This window comes from Vicia villosa, linkage group LG6 (genome assembly GCF_029867415.1).
Source record: "Vicia villosa cultivar HV-30 ecotype Madison, WI linkage group LG6, Vvil1.0, whole genome shotgun sequence".
NCBI classification, from domain to species: domain Eukaryota; kingdom Viridiplantae; phylum Streptophyta; class Magnoliopsida; order Fabales; family Fabaceae; genus Vicia; species Vicia villosa.
The window spans coordinates 11,502,133-11,512,613 of record NC_081185.1 but is presented as its reverse complement, the minus strand read 5'-3'; the positions used below and the strand labels follow the sequence as shown (position 1 = coordinate 11,512,613).

Here is a 10,481-nt window from a genome sequence, read left to right as displayed (position 1 = left end):
TCAAACTTCAAACCTTTTTCCATTTTGGGCTCTTTCTTTCTTTTAAAATCTTTTCAAGAATAGACATGAATAATTATCATAGTTGAGATGTAATTCCCTATATTCTTGATATTGATTGATATAGTTGATTCTTTTCCACTTGAAAGAGTTAGTGGCATACTTGTTGATTTCTATCCAAGTTGGAGCCCTTCTTTCACTTGTGATGCAAAGAATCTACTTGTTCTCATGTTGAAGTATGGTTAGCTGAGTTTTCTCTACTAAGATGATAAAGTGTCTTTTCTTTTAAAAAAAACAAACCGTCATGTTTCTTTTTTAGCAGAACTACAATTGCTCTGACTTCTCCATTGCACTAAGGAGGTATGTAGGCACCAGATGCGATGTCTTGCCGAGCATAATAAAATACCAAAAACTTTCTTTTCATCTTTTGCACACAATTTTTTTTACACAGATTTTCAAAAAAAAAGGATTTTGTAGAGTACCACAGATGTGCGCGGTGCTAACATATTCCCCTTACATAACCAACCCTATACCTAAGATCTATGCTTTGTTTTTATTAGTTTTGATTTGAAAAACTTTTGTGGATTTCATTTTGATCTTTTCTCATTTTCTTAGGAAACTATAAAGCGTGGTAACTGTAACACCCTTCTAAAACCCCCACGGAAAATATAATAAAAATTCAGAGTAAACATGAAATACAAGGATGTCACAACTTCTTTAACATAAAATACTATAGTCATTTGTCATGCCACACGAGGAACCATTTAACATAAATACAATTCATGTTCAACACAGCGGATTATAATTCATAACATTGCATAATCATCATCATTCATGCAAGTTCTCTAATACAATTATAAACAACAAAGACCGACATAATAATTCGTCTCTAAACTAGCGTTCCCCAGTGTTACAATCAGAGCATGACTCGACACGAACTAAGGGCTAGCCTATAAGCTATCTTCACCCAATCAAGACGCCGCTACATCCTTAATCTGAAATCATCAAAGTAAGGGTGAGTTTCATTCGAATTAATAAGCATTATGCAATCATAAGCAATAAAATCTCATAGTAATTATCATCCACTCAATCATACATATAATCAGAATTATTACAACAAGTAAACATCAATCCAACAATATTGGCCATCGGCCCACAACTCATCAATTATACCAATGATCAAGTTATATTAACAACATATTCTTAATACATCAATCATATAAACACACCAAGGCATAACACTGAATTCCATCCAATCATGTTATAACCAATGCATATGATTAAACTGACACTATGCATGTGGTACCATACATGGGATATACCCATCCAACTGATATCCTCATCACTGAGATACAGTTTAACCAGCACCGATTCCACACACAGGGAATCATGCTCACCAAATATCCAGCACCGATTCCACACACTGGGAATCATGCTCACCAAAATATCCAGCACCGATTCCACACACTGGGAATCATGCTCACCATTTTATCCAGCACCGATTCCACACACTGGGAATCATGCTCACCATTTTGATCCACTTTCATCACCGGGATCCATCACCAAAAATGTATGCCAATGAATGCAACATATAACATGCTTACAACATCACCAATCCGATGTAACACATCGTCTCATTATCATCACCAAATCATCACCAATAAGCATGTATATATTCTTAGCATTCATACAAACATATCACACATACATTCACCACAGTTCACATGTTAATATTAACAGTATATTAACATTCATAAATCATCAATCATCACCACGTTCATGCATCGTTACATCTAACCTCATTGCACACAATGTAACCAATTATCAAACAACCCAACAACATAATCACAAAACATGTATTCATTTACGACATGTTATAAACCAACATCACCCAATGAATATCACAATCTCATCACCAATACAGAACATGCATCAATAGTCATGTATATAAGCACATATACATATACTATCTTTCAATTCATTAATAATTAAATCGAGTTTAAAAAGTAAAGTTGGATATTGTCCATTTTATCAATTCATCAGATAAAGCATCTCATTAGCTTCGCAACGCCCAAAACGGCACATAAATCGGATACTCAGATCAAAAGTTACGAGTTTTCAAAGATAAAACATTTTTAGAAAAATGCTGCAGGAACGGGGTTGTCCCTACGTGGGAACCGGTTCCTGGCAGCTTCAAAATCTCGTCTCTGGTTTTTACTATGGGGAACCGGGTTGTCCCTACATGGGAACCGGTTCCCAGCTACCCAGAACCCATATTTCTCTGTTTTTACAAGGGGGAACCGGTTCGTCCCACATGGGAACCGGTTCCTACGTACCTGCACAGCAAAAATCACCATTTTGACAGCATTTACCATATCCCAATACCCCAATTTCAGGTACATACGAACATACACACAATTATCATTGTTTTTCACACAATTACACATTTCAAACAAGTTATTGACATGTATTAACATCATATATCACAAGTATCAACAAAATCATGTCAATTCATACAAGATTATCAAAACCTAACAAAATTCCCAAACCCGACACGTACGATTGAACTAGACAACAATCCTAATCAATCATACTACCTACAATCACATAAGGAATACTAACCCGAAGAATTCCCCCTTACCTCAGAGTCGAATCTTCGAAGTTCTTCTCCCCCTTTGGCTCTTCTCACTTTCACGTGTTCTCCTTTTCCAAAATCTGCTTCTACTGCTTCTGCTTCTTTTTTTTTCCAATTCCTTTATTTTATGAAAAATAAAATAAAATATTATAATGGGCTTGCTTAGTCAACACCCCCTCTTCTGCTAACCACCACTCTAGGCCCAAAGCCAATATTTCATCATTTTCCAAATAATTCCCAATAAAAATACTAAAATTCCAATTATTTAATTTAAATCCAAATTAAATTAATAAACTGAAATTATGGGGTGTTACAACTCTCCCCCACTAAAAGAGTTTTCGTCCTCGAAAACATACCTTAGACGAAAAGTCTCGGGATAGGAGTACTTCATTTGACTCTCCCATTCTCCGTTAACACCTTCTTAGTCGAGTCTCAAAATTCATCTGACATAACCAACATAAGCATACCTCATGCATTCAATCTCAGCTCTTACGTTGCTTTTGACCATCCCTAGATGTACCACTCGCTATAACTCCAACGGCTAACAACAATGAAACTTCGAGGTGTGATCCATACAATACACTCAATAACTGAATAATACAATTACACAATCCATGGTATGATCACAACTGATCAACGCCGTAGTAATGGATTCCATTTACCCATGTACTAACCTTAGGCACACTCTTCCAATTGAGCGATAAAGTAATACTTACACCCTTTACCAACTGCTTCCTTCAAGAACCCAATACTCATATTTCTATACCATTGAATTCCAATTGTCTGGCTCCTCTTAGGTCACACCAGAATTACTCAACACGCTACATTCTGCTTTTGCTGCACTATCCTGATTACTCATTGCAACCATCATTATCAATTAGACTTCTAGGTTATACCCAACTCTGGCCCTCTTTACTCATTCGTTCAAGAATCATTCTTTACCATCCATGGTTCTAACTCACCACTCGTCAATACTTACTCGCACTCAAAAACAAATTCCTGATTCACTTCATCTATTAAACATTCCAACTATGGAAATGAGTGCACATCAGTAGTTATAATTACATAGCTCATCATCCTCAATATACCATTTCTTACAAGATAGCTCAACAGAGTCCCACTCTTCACTAAGAATGAAATCAACTTCGTCCTTCGTAGAGTATAATCCTTCATTTCAATTAGAAATCCACACAATACCTTACAACATCATAAGATTATTATAGCATCATGTAATATCAATTCTTCTTCTTAACTTCTCCGAATACCTACTCGTTAACTACGTACAACCGTAATAGGATATCCATCATCTCGGCAATTATTCAAAAGGTCATAATCCTTTGGCACGACATCCTTACGTCCACGAGATTCTAAACCCAACATATAGATAAACACATATTCTCCATGTAGAACCCCGACATATTAATTCTCACTGCTCACGAGTAGCACTCATAACACCACTTTACATCATACTTTCGCTGTACGACTACGACTACTCGTCTTAAGTCACCGTCCAATGCTTTGCACTCCTTCATATTCACTTCTTCTTAATTTTCCACAATATGGTGAGTGGTCATTCTCACATCTCAGCATTCATCACATCTTATACCATTAAGGTAACAAGCAATCTTATACTATCTTTATAATTCCGCCTATTATCAACAAGAGATTAAGGGTGATCAAGTCCTCAATTTGTCAATAGATAGCCGACAATCATATTTAAGCATAGACCGTTGTTACTACATAATAGCGTCTTTTCCGAGTTTGCACCCAAACTCATCAACATTGTCATAGTCTAATAATTCTCTACGGTGTCCTTCTTCTAGAATATTCTTTCTCAACTCGGTAACATCTGGAACACAACATACTTGTTCTAGACCTCATTACACCATCCTCGTCAATTCTGAATTCACCGTCTTTACCTTTGTAATTCAAGGTCGACTTATCGATCAACTCAACATCAGCTTTCTGACTTTCTCTAATCTCGTCTAGAATATCGTTAGTCAGTTTCAGTATACCCAATCTAGCATTAGTAGGAGCACCTTCACATACCAAACTTAATTCTCTGAATTGTTCAATTAAATCCAACTCTTTCACCATCAGCATCGACATTTTTAGAGGCAACCTCGAACCATACAAATAATGTCACTGCAACATCAAAACAAAACCATGGCTGCCAATTCTAAATCATGAGTCAGATAATTCCTTTCCTGCGCTTTTGATCGTCCGACGCATAAGTTACTATTTACTGGTTTTACATCAATACACCATCCAAACCCATCAACGACGCATCACAATATACCACAAATGGTTCCAAAGTCTATTTCACTTTTTCTAATGATTCCTTCATCACTCAAATCCATCAATATTTAAATCATCTTTATCCGCTTATTTATTAAGGACATATTCTACTCGACTTCGTTCCGAACAATCGCGGTAATAAGCATTCCTATTTCAACACTAGTCTAGCCTCTTTATCCAACATCATAATATCTCCTCATAGGACCACTCTACTGTATTTATAACTCTTCCACAAGTTATAACATAATCTCACCTCTTCATGGGTTCAAACGGTACATTAATCCGACACTCAGAGCTCAAGACATGACTTTTCTAATTGTTATCCAAAAATGCAACACCGACGCCATGCTGCGACACTCTATAGGATATCTCCAGAGCTCCTCAATTGGAACACCTATTTCTAAAATTGCTTCACAACAAGCCTTCTCATTATTCTTTCAATTCGTTCAACTCTGACGCCGTAGTCTCGTGCGGTACCAACGAACAAGTCTAGTTCTAAGGACATGTGTAACCGTAACTTCACCTCTTTCTAACATCATCCTGACACAATTAAATATGATACAGCTACTGCAACTATTTTTATAACAAAGTTCATCTCGTTAGCTTTTCGACGCTTCAAACGGAACTCAAATCGGATGTCCAGAACTCCAGTTATGAATTTTCGAAATTTCATAACGATTCAGCAATCTTCCTGCGATTTGCTTACGAAAATTCTGCTCCAAAACTCATCCTCTTCAAATTAATATCATTATTAACATCATCTTATCACATCTCTTCGCTTCCAAACTTCTTATAACTTAAACAACACATTTCATCGCTGAAGTTCGATTTCTGCAACATCCTGAAACCAAATTCATGTACGCCATCATCAACCTTCTTATCCTTGGGATCATATTCGTCTCTTTGCATTAATCGCACTATAAAATTTTCTCAACAACATCGATAACCTCTACTATCATCTCAATTAATTACTAGTAATCCTACGACAAGGTCTACGACAATACTTCCTTTAACCACTGCTTCAACAGCGACCTTTCACATAGGGCTACTCATACAACAACATCGCAGTACGTCAGTAGCACTTGAAGCATCACAACTTCCAAATTCCATTTCTCATAAATAACCATCATCTACTCCGAGACACTCCGACTGAATAACAACCACAATCTTCAGCCCATGTCACCTTCACTTCAGAAAACAATAACTCCACACTCTTGTACTACTGCCCCACTCATCTCTCTAACATCTTGCATCTGAGACATATCCGAGAAGCATGACTTCTCCCCCACTACTTTCAATCCCACTTCTGCAAGCAAACCGTTAGAACACACTGGGTACCGACAGTGTTTCTCACACATGTCGCATACCGACAGGAATTAACAACAAGACTCTGGTCACAAGGACCGACTATGCTCTGATACCACTATTGTAACACCCTTCTAAAACCCCCACGGAAAATATAATAAAAATTCAGAGTAAACATGAAATACAAGGATGTCACAACTTCTTTAACATAAAATACTATAGTCATTTGTCATGCCACACGAGGAACCATTTAACATAAATACAATTCATGTTCAACACAGCGGATTATAATTCATAACATTGCATAATCATCATCATTCATGCAAGTTCTCTAATACAATTATAAACAACAAAGACCGACATAATAATTCGTCTCTAAACTAGCGTTCCCCAGTGTTACAATCAGAGCATGACTCGACACGAACTAAGGGCTAGCCTATAAGCTATCTTCACCCAATCAAGACGCCGCTACATCCTTAATCTGAAATCATCAAAGTAAGGGTGAGTTTCATTCGAATTAATAAGCATTATGCAATCATAAGCAATAAAATCTCATAGTAATTATCATCCACTCAATCATACATATAATCAGAATTATTACAACAAGTAAACATCAATCCAACAATATTGGCCATCGGCCCACAACTCATCAATTATACCAATGATCAAGTTATATTAACAACATATTCTTAATACATCAATCATATAAACACACCAAGGCATAACACTGAATTCCATCCAATCATGTTATAACCAATGCATATGATTAAACTGACACTATGCATGTGGTACCATACATGGGATATACCCATCCAACTGATATCCTCATCACTGAGATACAGTTTAACCAGCACCGATTCCACACACAGGGAATCATGCTCACCAAATATCCAGCACCGATTCCACACACTGGGAATCATGCTCACCAAAATATCCAGCACCGATTCCACACACTGGGAATCATGCTCACCATTTTATCCAGCACCGATTCCACACACTGGGAATCATGCTCACCATTTTGATCCACTTTCATCACCGGGATCCATCACCAAAAATGTATGCCAATGAATGCAACATATAACATGCTTACAACATCACCAATCCGATGTAACACATCGTCTCATTATCATCACCAAATCATCACCAATAAGCATGTATATATTCTTAGCATTCATACAAACATATCACACATACATTCACCACAGTTCACATGTTAATATTAACAGTATATTAACATTCATAAATCATCAATCATCACCACGTTCATGCATCGTTACATCTAACCTCATTGCACACAATGTAACCAATTATCAAACAACCCAACAACATAATCACAAAACATGTATTCATTTACGACATGTTATAAACCAACATCACCCAATGAATATCACAATCTCATCACCAATACAGAACATGCATCAATAGTCATGTATATAAGCACATATACATATACTATCTTTCAATTCATTAATAATTAAATCGAGTTTAAAAAGTAAAGTTGGATATTGTCCATTTTATCAATTCATCAGATAAAGCATCTCATTAGCTTCGCAACGCCCAAAACGGCACATAAATCGGATACTCAGATCAAAAGTTATGAGTTTTCAAAGATAAAACATTTTTAGAAAAATGCTGCAGGAACGGGGTTGTCCCTACGTGGGAACCGGTTCCTGGCAGCTTCAAAATCTCGTCTCTGGTTTTTACTATGGGGAACCGGGTTGTCCCTACATGGGAACCGGTTCCCAGCTACCCAGAACCCATATTTCTCTGTTTTTACAAGGGGGAACCGGTTCGTCCCACATGGGAACCGGTTCCTACGTACCTGCACAGCAAAAATCACCATTTTGACAGCATTTACCATATCCCAATACCCCAATTTCAGGTACATACGAACATACACACAATTATCATTGTTTTTCACACAATTACACATTTCAAACAAGTTATTGACATGTATTAACATCATATATCACAAGTATCAACAAAATCATGTCAATTCATACAAGATTATCAAAACCTAACAAAATTCCCAAACCCGACACGTACGATTGAACTAGACAACAATCCTAATCAATCATACTACCTACAATCACATAAGGAATACTAACCCGAAGAATTCCCCCTTACCTCAGAGTCGAATCTTCGAAGTTCTTCTCCCCCTTTGGCTCTTCTCACTTTCACGTGTTCTCCTTTTCCAAAATCTGCTTCTACTGCTTCTGCTTCTTTTTTTTTCCAATTCCTTTATTTTATGAAAAATAAAATAAAATATTATAATGGGCTTGCTTAGTCAACACCCCCTCTTCTGCTAACCACCACTCTAGGCCCAAAGCCAATATTTCATCATTTTCCAAATAATTCCCAATAAAAATACTAAAATTCCAATTATTTAATTTAAATCCAAATTAAATTAATAAACTGAAATTATGGGGTGTTACAGTAACGACTTTTACTAAAATAATGAGTCAAGTCAATCAATAGTTTTGATCTCAATTTTTCACCGCTGCAACAACCTAAACCGCGTCGGTGTAATACATGCTTTTTTTTGCCAATTTTGATTCTTTCGAGTTTTTATAATCTTAAAACATTTTTTTCTTAACATTTAAGAATTTAAAAGATACTTAACCATGTATGTAAGTTATGTTCCTCACTATACTAGACAATAGGTTGCAAATTCCATCTTCTCCTTATCTAGAGTGCATAAGACATAAAATGTTAAAGTTAAAGAGAAAAATAAAAGTTAACCAATGCTCATAATCCACCCCTCTTTATGTGTTTCAAGATTTTCATTGTTAATCATTAATAATTCAGTTTATTAAAGATTATAATTTCTATCTATTTAGTTTATACACTAAAGTATGGTTATTTTTTTAATCATTAAATTGAGCATGGCTTTTATTTAACATTAACCAAAGTATTAACTAGTTCTAGAAAAAAGTGATCCATCAATAGTCTATACATGAGTTAGCAAGAAAACAGGCAAATGCACGTTCCAATTTTATTTTAGAGATATTGTTGCAAAACGTTATAAATATTTTATTCATAGGTTCATAAGCCATCTCCATGTTCATATATCTTTCATACTGAGAATCTTTCCTGTTTATATTAATATCTTCAGATCTTTCAATGAAATCATGATGTTTTTTTTTTTTTATTTCCTCTTGCATGCATCTTCTAATGGCCCTTGTGACTTAAAGTGATTTCTCAACCAACTCTTCTACTCACTCCTATTTTAAAATAAGTCTCACATTATTTGTCCTAAAATAAATGTCACTTTTAGTTCTCAATATAATTTTAGTTTTTATCTTTCAATTATATCCTCTAATTAATATTTTTCATTTACTATTTTTCTTACATTATATTAATGATGATAAGAATACACCAATAACAAATAAGAATAATTTGGTAAAATTGTCATTCTCTCTTTCATTTATTACCTTTTCTTAATATGTGTGAAAGTGTCATCTATGACACTTATTTTAGGACGGAGGGAGTAATATCAGCTACTTACATCCCAACAATTGATCTATCCTCAACCCCTCTCCCATCTTTAGATTATAATAATGTACTATTATAAATAATAATATTATATGAAAAACTTTCATCTCAATCAATAAATAATTGATATAAAACTTATGGACGTGTCATATTTTATATTTTATTTAAAAATTACACTTTATTCTTTTGATTGGAGTATAAAGTCGAGAGAAAAACTAATTTATAAGACATGTTTCAAATTTCAGCAACTACAGATTATGTTTTTATTTTTATAAAAGTGACATATTTTTTATATTTTATATTTTATTTAAAAATTAAATGATCTATTTCTTCGGTGTCTTTATTAATCGAGGACTTTGATACTCAAATTTAACTATTAAAACATTCGTTCATTAAGTTGTACCCTAAATCTAACTTTTCTATTGCTGCTCCAAACTCATAAAAATCGTTTATTTGAATGAATTACAAGACAGAAAAATCTTTAAGTTTTCCTAATTAGTTAAAAAAATTCAAGGTTGGACGGTGTTGTATTTCCATACACCAACATTGAACAAAATATTTTTCTATCTTGCAATATATCTCATATAATGTTGTTGTTGTTCCCACATCTTGCAAGACCATTGTTATATTTTGGAATAACTTTCCTATATTGTCTACTACAACAAATAATAAATTTCATGACAGAATATTTCACCTCACCCAACAAAATTTCGAAGTGTAAACCATAGACGCGTCACTTTTGTTGGAAACT

At 34.9% G+C, this 10,481-nt stretch overlaps 1 long non-coding RNA gene across 1 annotated transcript; it reads right to left on the bottom strand.

The window, feature by feature from the left end:
- Positions 1-651: 651 nt before the first annotated feature.
- On the bottom strand, positions 652-8,452 carry LOC131608901 (uncharacterized). Its single transcript, XR_009285871.1, has 3 exons — positions 8,363-8,452; positions 2,639-6,716; positions 652-992 (listed from the first exon to the last, which is right to left on the bottom strand). It is a non-coding gene; the product is annotated as an uncharacterized LOC131608901 (long non-coding RNA).
- Between the last annotated feature and the right edge of the window lie 2,029 nt (positions 8,453-10,481).